At 43.8% G+C, this 10750-nt stretch overlaps 1 long non-coding RNA gene across 1 annotated transcript; it reads right to left on the reverse strand.

Moving 5' to 3' along the window:
• Positions 1–204: 204 nt before the first annotated feature.
• On the reverse strand, positions 205–10086 carry LOC307209175. The gene is made up of 5 exons (XR_013835381.1): positions 9567–10086; positions 6983–7090; positions 4069–4175; positions 2835–3918; positions 205–2457 (listed from the first exon to the last, which is right to left on the reverse strand). It is a non-coding gene; the product is annotated as an uncharacterized lncRNA (long non-coding RNA).
• Positions 10087–10750: the final 664 nt, after the last annotated feature.

The following is a 10750-nucleotide window of genomic DNA, read 5'->3' on the forward strand; positions in this document are numbered from 1 at the left end:
TTGGAATAGTAGGGGAAGTGGTGTGGGGCAGAGGCTGAAAGGAAAAATGAGGGAATCAGAAAATAATATCCTGCCCTCTTCTCTTGTTTTGCTGACCAAAATCTCTGTGGAGTTAAAAAGACTTCCATCAGCATGAGGGAATACAATCCAATGCTTTTAGCTACTAATTTAATTTATTTATTTTTAAAAAAATGACATGCCTTCTTTATGAAAATATAAACTCAGAATTTCTTATAGCAAAAAATTCCTATCAAAACACATGAATTGTAAAAATACATTAAAACTACTAAAATCCATTACATGCCATAAAACTGAGAGTAGGATAAAACAATTCTGGCATAAAACCAGGACAAACATTGATGTTTCCCACGAAGGGGAATTCATGCTTCCCAGATTACTGCAAAGTAACAAATCTAGTGTTCTTAACTACACTGCACTTTAAAACAAAACAAAACAAAACTCTACAAAAATTCTGTGTTTTGCATAAAACCAATAAAAATAAAACAACGAACAACATTCAGTAAATATTCCTAAGAACAAAGAGGAAAATGAGGCACATTCAAAACACTACCTTACATCACAAATTAAACTGAGTGATGTAGAAAACAAGAATTAAGAATCAGAGTTCAGGAAAGCTTGGGTAGACGTAACTAACATCTTTTTTTTTTAAGGGAGCACTTAATGGTCATTATTGTCTCCACCTCAAGGGAGGGCATTCCAAAGGGTAGGAGCTGTCACAGTGAATGCCCTCTTCCACTCTGACATAAAGTGAAGATCCACTGGACATGAAATGGCCAGCCAGATATATTCAGAAAATCTTGAAGGTGAGCTTGGTCTGTACTGGGGAGGCGGTCTGCTAGGTATGCTGGTCCCAAGTTGTTTGGGGCTTCAAATAACACAAAACTTGGACACTAATAGGCAGCTAGTGTTGATCTTTCAAACTGGTGTACCAGACCATGGCTGTAGGACAGATGGAAGAGGTCTCATGCTGATGCCAACTGAGCATGGGCTAGATCACATGACTGTACCCACCATGTGGTAGTGGGTAGTGAGGGCAGTAAAGAAAACATACCCTGCTGCCTCCATTGCATCCTCTCGCTGCCAGCTAGGGAAGCTCTTCTGCATGGTTCAGAGGTTGCCCAATAATAGCAGGTGACCCTCTGTTACTCCCAAAGAACCTCTGTAGTCTTTTGGCAAAGTACTTAGAGGATCAAGTCATTTGCTAATGGACCAAATTTGACAAGGTGAGGGGTATTAAATACCACTGGGGACAAAATCATGGCCTGCACTCAGGAATAGCTGGTGGGGGGCACTGGGTGCCACACCACGGGGAGCAGCACTTAACTGCAGGGCCTGCAGCATGCCCAAGCCATGAGTCTCTCCTGGGAGTGATGCGGTGGCTTGGGCACCTGCAGATACTGATCCTGCAGTATCAAACACTTCTGGGAGATTTGAGAGAATCGGCAGGGCCACACTCCCCATCCCTCTCATAAGAACAACTTGCTTGATCAGGCTGATGGCCCATCTAGTCCAGAGTCCTGTTCTCACTGTAGCCAACCAGATGCCTGTGGGAAGCCTGCAAACTGGACATGAGCGCAACAGCCCTCCCATCTCCTGTGGGTTTTCAGCATCTGGTATTCAGAAGTATTACTGCCTCCAACTCTGGAGAAAGAGCGTAGCCATCGATAGGCTTCTCCTCCATGAATTTGTCTAATCCTCTTTCAAAGCCACCTGAGTTTGTGTCCCCGACTTCCCCCTATGAGAGTGAGTTACATAGTTTAACTATGTGCTGCGTGAATAAGTGCTTTCTTTAATATCTCCCTAAGAAGGTCATTCACCAGGGCAACCAAGGCCAATTGTCATGGTCTGGTTTATGGGCAATCAAAGTCCCGGCTGAGGACGTTGGGGCCGGGGGCAAGATGGCAGGGTGGGAGCAGGAACAAGAGTCCAGAAGCCAGGAGTCAGGAAGTCAAGAGTCCAAGGGTCAGAGAGCCAGGAGTCAAGAAGCCAGGGGTCCAAGGGCAGGAAGCAAGCAGTCATGAAGTCAAGGGTCCGGGGATCAAGAAGCTGGAAGCCAAATGCAGGAAGCGTGTTGCTGTGGCAAAGAGCTGAAGGGAAATGCTGACCTTATATCCCTTCCCGGCTCTTGCCACCAGGTGCTGTGAGTTACCAATCGGCCTCTCCTGTGCTGCCACGCCTTGCCTCTTCAGAACAAACTTAGGAATGCCCCAGTCCTGCAAAGTCCTACTGGTCACAGGGCCTGGCTCCTGCACGCACTCCTGACACCAATTGTGTCCCTAGAGGAGTCCTGAACCCAACTGGAATAGGTCAAGATAGTCAGTTTCTCCCAAGAAGGTCTACAGCTGAACCACCACTGCATGATAACGCAGACTGGCCAGGAGCCTGAGAAGTGTCCCCTCATCTCCATCACTCTATTTCTTTTACAGTCCACTAGTACTGAAAATGGGACGCAGGTGGCGCTGTGGGTTAAAGCCTCAGCGCCTAGGACTTGCCGATCGAAAGGTCGGCGGTTCGAATCCCTGCGGCGGGGTGCGCTCCCGCTGCTCGGTCCCAGCGCCTGCCAACCTAGCAGTTCGAAAGCACCTCCGGGTGCAAGTAGATAAATAGGGACCGCTTACCAGCGGGAAGGTAAACGGCGTTTCCGTGTGCGGCTCTGGCTCGCCAGAGCAGCGATGTCACGCTGGCCACGTGACCCGGAAGTGTCTCCGGACAGCGCTGGCCCCCGGCCTCTTAAGTGAGATGGGCGCACAACCCCAGAGTCTGTCAAGACTGGCCCGTACGGGCAGGGGTACCTTTACCTTTTTTACTAGTACTGAAAATGGCAATTGTTAATCATATCATGGCTCGCAAACGAATGTTATGCCTTACCTCTATATCCCCCTGAAACACTTTAGCTTGGCAAGTGGCTATCTCGACATGAGGCAGAAGTTCAGTGTCATTTTTTGTGAGAAAGTGTAGGCAGCTCGACTTTGAAACCAGCCTGCGTTCCTGTCATCACACAGTGGGTGTTCTGTCAGTGTGAATTAAGGCAATCTTTTGAAGCTACACTTCATTCATATGCTTAAGTTGCAGAAGGTATGTCAGGTGGGCTCAGGGAAGTCAGCGAGACCCTAGGTGTTGCAGTGGGGAAGAGAGAAAGAGAGGAGCGGCATGATATAAAAAGGAAAAAAAAATTAAACCACACTCAAGAGTGTCCCTCAGCTACGTTCTGCGTTGGGAACCGATGCATAAGGTTATGGTTGGAGAAATTTGTAAAGTGTTTGGCCCAGCCGGGGCTCCCAAACAGAATGCCAGCTGGCTTTGAGTGAAAAATTAGGCCTTTATTAGTACAAATGTACATAAGATCAGCCCCTAAAAAGTCAGAGGGAGGCTTTTATACATGCCCAATTACTAGGTGATGACCACTTAACCAGACAATTAGAGCAATCCTACCCATCACAAGTACACACAACACACTGTTGTTGCTCTTTGGCTTTTCAGACTAGCCCACCCCAACCTTCTTATTGAATACATCTTTCTGTGTCTTTTGTCTTTGTCTTCTGAGTAATTGCTCTGTGTATTAGTGGTCTGTCAATGTCTGCTTTCGGTTATCTGTGCTGATATTTTTGTTTTCTTCCGTGCTCTAGGACTTAGGGTGGATCTAGACACAGGGAAAACATACACTATGACGAAGTCAGAAATTAGATCGTTACAATGAAAGAAAGAAAAAATCTCCATTGAAAACTGCTTTTTAAAATTTCCTGCTCTCTGGTGCCATCTGGTGTTGCATGTTTATAGCGCATTCAAATTGCTTTTTCTTTACTAATGTAGCCGAGTCCTTAGTGTCATTACTATGCTTGGCCGATCTCCTAGTGTTTCGTTCTCCATACATCCCATTCCTTTCAGTTGTACTAGGAACTGCAAGAGAACACAGGCTTGCACACCCACTTCAAAACAGTTTGTTTGTTTTGGTAGGAAAGCTCGTGCACAGATTTCAAACTGCAAAGCTCTAACTGCACAAAATGGATTCAGGGATATAATTAAAATGGGGAGATTCTTCTACGTTACCGTTTTCCTGTTTCAACCTTGCTGCAATTCTTACTGCCACAATTTACAGGAACTTCACTGGGACACAGGAGACAGATCTCTGGAGATTTATTAAAGTATATGCTGTCCTTTAAATAAGAAAAGAAGGTTTTTCAAGTGAAATAAATAAATTAAGGTCTTATGTATATAATAAAGGTTCATAAATGTACCAAGCAAACGGCCACATGCCTGAAGCTGCACAGGAGAGCAGCCATGGAGCCATTTTGACTCCCAGGCTGACCAGGTGTTGTCTCTGCAAGGTCAAATGGAGGAGCCTCCCCATTGTCTTCTCCTTCACAAATCCTGTCTTAAGGGTATGTCTGTGTATGAATAGGGTGAGCCTGTGACTTGGCACAGGAACTAAGTACTTATCATTACAAAAGACTGGCCAAGCTCCCCAGGGTATCAATCCAGTAAACATTAACAGGTAACTTGCCAGACAGGAGGTAAACCACCCACTCAGATTATGAGGTAAACAACCCACTCAGATTTCTGCTTTAGCCCGCTCTTTCTGTGATGTAGGTATGATGTATCTGGGGTGGTGGTCTTGAGCTACACCCCTTCTGTGATGTAGGTATGATGTATCTGGGGATGGTCTTGGACTCCAAGGTGGGCAATTTAAAATGTCTATACAAGGGCGGACACACCTTGGTTCTGGGTCCTCCTCCTCCTCCTCCTGCGTGTGAGGGGGCACCCTGTTGCAACAGTTCAATAAAGATCAAGCTTACAAGCTGCTTTGCTTCTCAATATTCTCTGGTTGGCCTCTGTTTTTTCCTCCGACCGATGGAGAACCAACAAAGGACTCTTGTGTCCCCCATAAGGGAATAAGGGCAGATTTTCGTTTATTGCACAAGAAAGCAATGACTTTAAGCCTTGGTTTCAGATTCCTCCATTATCCTAAGAGAGAGCTAGAAATGAATTATCTAGCATGCCCTTCATCATTGTGGATCCATAAATATCACAACACAAACCCATCATCTGAAACAACAACAACAACAACGTTGCAGGTTCATAGGGGGAAAGGTGCCCCTTTAGCAGTGGCATCCTGAGCAAATCAGATCCAGGAGGGCTTGCAGTGTTCCTAGGACAGCATTTGTCCTAGATGACCAATGGAGATGACTTTATATTATTACATTTCTCCTCTGGCCTCCTTTAATCCTCACAACAACCCTGTGTGGTAGGTTGGTCTGAAAGACAGACAACCCCAAGGTCACCTAGTGAGGTTGAGTGGGGATTTGAACCCTCTAGCCCAGGAGTCCCAAAACTTTTGGGCCTTGGGACACATTTAGAAATCTAAGAAACAGTTGTGGGTGACCTTGAGCCAGTCACTGCCTCTCAGCCTAACCTACCTCACAGGGTTGTTGTGGGGATTAAATGAGGAAAGGGGAAACGCAGTGTGTGGCCCCTGAAGCTCCTTGGATAAAAAGTGGGGAGTAAGTGCAATGAATAAAATTAGGGTTGCCATATTTCAAAAAAGTAAAGTTCCTATCACCTGCAAAGTTGTTTTTTTAGAAAACCTCCCCCCAAAAAACCGACACACATATAGCTATAGCTATAGATCGATTTTACTTTCTTGGGCTCCATGATCACTGCAGATGGTGACAGCAGCCACGAAATTAAAAGACGCCTGCTTCTTGGGAGAAGGGCAATGACAGGCCTAGACAGCATCTTAAAAAGCAGAGACATCACCTTGCCAACAAAGGTCCGTATAGTTAAAGCTATGGTTTTCCCAGTAGTGATGTATGGAAGTGAGAGCTGGACCATAAAGAAGGCTGATCGCCGAAGAATTGATGCTTTTGAATTATGGTGCTGGAGGAGACTCTTGAGAGTCCCATGGACTGCAAGAAGATCAAACCTCTCCATTCTGAAGGAAATCAGCCCTGAGTGCTCACTGGAAGGACAGATTGTGAAGCTGAGGCTCCAGTACTTTGGCCACCTCATGAGAAGAGAAGACTCCCTGGAGAAGACCCTGATGTTGGGAAAGATGGAGGGCACAAGGAGAAGGGGGCGACAGAGGACGAGATGGTTGGATAGTGTTTTCGAAGTTACCAGCATGAGTCTGACCAAGCTGCGGGGGGCAGTGGAGGACAGGAGTGCCTGGCGTGCTCTGGTCCATGGGGTCACGAAGAGTCGGACACGACTAAACGACTAAACAACAACAACAACAATAGATCGATGTATAGATATAAAATAGGTCTAAATGGTGATGGCCCCCACCAGCTGTTACCATTGGCTGCTAATGACCTATGATGTCATGAAGGAATGGAAGTTCAGTGGATATGAAGGGAAATGCTTTTTTTTCCAGTGGAAAAAAACCAGGTCCATGGTTGAGATATCCCACTCACTCTCTGTTTGCCTTCCAAGAATATCTGAGAACTTCTAGGTTTTCCAGGCACCATCTGTAGAAGGTAATCTAAGCCTGCTTTAATCTTTTGTAAATTTATTGTCTGCTCAAAGCTTTGTTATCATTGTTAGTTGATATGTTACTGTCCCTTTAAGAAAAAGCCCAGTAGAACCCTGGGGGAGAGGAAGGAAATGCAGGCTTCTGGGAATGCTGAGTCATGTTTTAGGCCTCTCTCAAGCTGCAGGAATAATTCTGCATGAAAATAAAGTTAAGTTTTTCTTCCTTGATTGGGGTGTAAAAAAGAAAGCAATGAAGAGAACTGTAGAGTTTCAGCAAGGTGAGGACAATTTATTTATTTTGTTCATTTGAAAACCTTTCCAACCTACTTAATATTTAGAAACCTCTAAGAAGTATGCAGACCAGCAACATAAAAATAGAATAAAACTGCATCATAAAAACAGAGTTATAAAAACCAGGAAAGCAGAATTATAAAAACTGATAAAAATTATCTTATTAATCTTAAGAATTCATAAATTAATAATCAGATGATACCTTGCACCTGCAGGAGTGAATAAAATCTATCCTAATGCAAGTTGGCATTGCACCGTTATGTCTCTGCTGTCGTTTAAAACAGGTAACCGAATTGATCAGCAGCACAGTCTGAAACAAACAGCATTTTTGGTAGTACATTCATTTTCACTACTGAGATTCTACTCATCAGGTATAAGTTCATTCTTCTCCATCTCTGTAAGTCTACTATAACCACATTTCATATTTTCAGTCATTTTGACATAACATTGCATTTTTATTCATCAACCAAACCCCCAGATATTCAACCTTCTTTTCAATTTTCAACCCTGTCAGACAGATCCTGTAATGTATCTTTAGATTTTTGATTCATGTTTTTTACTAAAACGAAATGGATCAACATATTCAATTTCATCCACGTGGGTCTGCTACCACTCTAGCAAGCAACTTACCCCACAAAGGGGCGTTTGTGAGCAAGCGTAGTTGTTCCTCCTTTCCCTCCCTGGTCCCCTTCCTATTTTCCTTTTGTTCTCACCCAACAGAACACAATGGGCAATGGTTGTGACGGTATCAAACTGAACATTTCCATGATTTGTACACAGTGGAAACCTTTTCCTTGGGTATGCTGTCTGTCATTCAGTGGAGTGCGTTAGACCCCGCCCCTGAGTTCTTTGATGAGCCACACTGAAATAACTGCTTCACCTTTTTCTCCCATGCAGACCACATGTGATGGAAGCAAGTTGGCAGGTGGAAGGAGGTGATCATCTGGCATCAGGATACTGTGGAGCAGATGAGAAGGCAAGTTTGCTTGGAAAAGCCAGTGGATTTACAGAGTGGGTGGCGAGTTTGTGGCCTGAAGGTGGCTGATATCCATGGCAGAAGCTGGCTGATGTCCAATGACAGACCAAGCAGATACGGACAAGTAGCCGGAAGGTGGCTGATGTTTGGTAGCAGAAGCTGGCAGATGTAGGTGGATGGATGCTGGTGGAATTCACATTCGGAAGTTGATGGACCAGATGGCTTTGGTAGCACTTTTTGTATAGCGCTGCAGTAGCACCATATTTAACTTTGCTGTTTAATATTGTTTGGAGGGGTGGAGCCCTCCCAAACATTTGGTCCCCATTGAAAACAATTGTTTTACCTAAACCAGGTAGAGATCCTAAGGAAGTGGAATCTTACAGATGGATCACCCTGTTCAACCAACTTTTTTTTACATCAGTCATGGCTTCCAGCAGGGTGATCCATACAATTGTCAATTCAGACCAAACCAGATTTATCCCAGGCAGACACAATGCAGATCACACATGCAGGTTAGTCAATATAATATATGACAGTAATTAAGAGGAAGAATCCCAGCCCTCTGGCATTGGTGTCACTGGACATTTACAAGGCCTTTGACTTTTTAGAATGGGGGTACTTTTTAAAGTCTTAGAACACTATCAGATGGGCAAAACATTCATGACTACTATCAGAGTCCTCTGTGCCGCTTACCAGGCCACTGTTAGCACAAATGCTGTGAATTTGAACTCTGTTCATATTGGCAAGTGAGCAAAGCAAGGTTGTCCCCTGTCCACATTGCTCTTTGCTGTTTCTCTGGAACCATTAGCAGTTTCATTACTCTTGTATCAGGGGTTACCGGGGAAAGGTTGAATAGCATTTATTAAATTTTTATGCTGATGACATGATGTATATGTTACCTAACCCTCAGGAAGCCCTACCAATATTCAAATTAGCATTAGGAAAATAAAAAATAAAATACTGGGTCTTAGAACTAATCTTAAGAAGTTGCTGATAACTTGTTATAACATAGGTCTGATGGAAGAAATCAAGCTTAAACAAATGACTCGCGCTAAGTTGTGTTATCGTCGGATCCAATAAGAAATGGGTTGACGTGGAAGGTGAAATGATACCAGACAGAAAAATATGGGTGCTTCCTTTTATTAGGCTCTCCAAAACAACTTTAGATACAATGCATAGCCTATACACATTGAATATGCTACAGGTATGGAAAAGGTGGCAACGCTGTCAGTCTCCTTTATGCTTGCCTGTAATGCCACAGTTTTCACCCTCAAGTCCAGGATTCAGCCTTGTGTAGTACAATCCTTTCATGGGGGGCGGGGAAACCCCATTTACATTCCGTAAAATAAATACAGGAGATCCAGGCCTATTCTGGCTACAAGAAAGAGGTATTTACAGAAATTGCACAATTTTTTAAGTCTGAAATTCAGGCAACTCCACAACTTGCATTAAAAAATGTGTGGGACAACAATCTGAAACAGTTTTCTTCAATACAGTTATTAACTTCGTGGCTGGCAGCTGCAATACTACCTTATAGCACAAAAATGGAAGACTTAACATGAATTGCCGCCTGCATTATGGTGCAAAATTATTTGGTCTCTTGCTGAAAAAGTTAACTTTCAACATTTGCTGTAATCAGAGGCAAAGAACCTGTGGAACATGTACATGTGATTTGGTCGGACTTTATATCTTACAAGATATCTTATATCTTATATCTGACAACTTACAAGACTTCTTACCTGCACCTAAAAAAGAAATATGTATTTCCTGATTAGCATATATGTATAAATTGAATTATGGTTGTACTTACCCATTTTATGTATGCATTTCTACAGCAACTTTCTGGGTTGGACTTAATTGTTCTTTGTTCTTCTGTAAAGAAAAAGAAAACGTTAGTTTTGTGAAATGCAATAAAAAAAATAAAAAAAGAAGCAGGTAGATGTTGCATGGCTGAAGTTGGGTGATTTTTGTAGATGTAAGCCGGCGGAAGTTCACCCCTGAAGCTGTGAAGAGTGACTGATGGACTGGGTGTTTGCTGTTGCATGTTACTCTGCTGATGTCACCTTGAAGCTTTAAAAGGGGATTAAACAAATTCATGGTGTATATAGCTATCAGTGGCTACTACTACTCACAGGATCAAAGGTATTACGCCTTTGCATTGGGGAACAGCGTTGAGAGGGTGGTATTGTGATCACATCCTGCTTGTGAGCTTTCCAGAGGCATCTGATTTATCAATGAGAACAGGGTGTTCTTAAGACAATTTCTTACAGAAAGCGTAAATAAATGGTGGGCTGATGGCTCTTTCTTACCATGTCTCCAGAGTTGGATAGAATAACTAGGAACTCCACCCTGCTCATGTTGCTCACAACCCTGCCTACAGCTCCACCTCCCGGTGGAAAAAAAACCCAGCCCGGAGCCCCCTACACATTGCCAACCTTCCCCAACCCATTAGACCCGGGGGTGGGGTGGACGACACCTAATTGTGATGTCACATGACTGGCATACAGGTTGCCCTGTCCAAATCCCACATCAGAAATTGAAAGGGAGCATGTGGAAAGTGTTGCAAAGCATGCCCCGCACCGATCCTTTCAACCCTCTGCTGTTCCTTGGCATGTCCAATTTAACCAAATGCCTTGGTTAAAAGAAAAAAAAAAGGACATCCGACCATCTGAACACCTGCTGAAAACACCTGCTGAAAACCTTTCTGTCCTGCTAGGCCTATCCTTCCTCAATGGTTTGCTGATGTCTGTTTTTAACCTTTTTGCTTTTAACTTGCTTATGTTTCTACTGTATGGTTTTATTGTTGTAAACTGCTTATACAAACCAAGGACACATGCAAAGCAGTATGCAAATACTTTTATAAATAACTAAATCTGAACAATCAAATAGCCTTAGTAGCAGTTCGCACACCGTCCCCCTTCTAGGGCAGCCCACTCTCTTCTCTGTCTCTCACACAAAGGGTCTCGCTCTGCAGCTTGGGAGCTACGTAAACTC

Source organism: Podarcis cretensis (assembly GCF_951804945.1).
Source record: "Podarcis cretensis genome assembly, chromosome: 2".
NCBI lineage: Eukaryota > Metazoa > Chordata > Lepidosauria > Squamata > Lacertidae > Podarcis > Podarcis cretensis.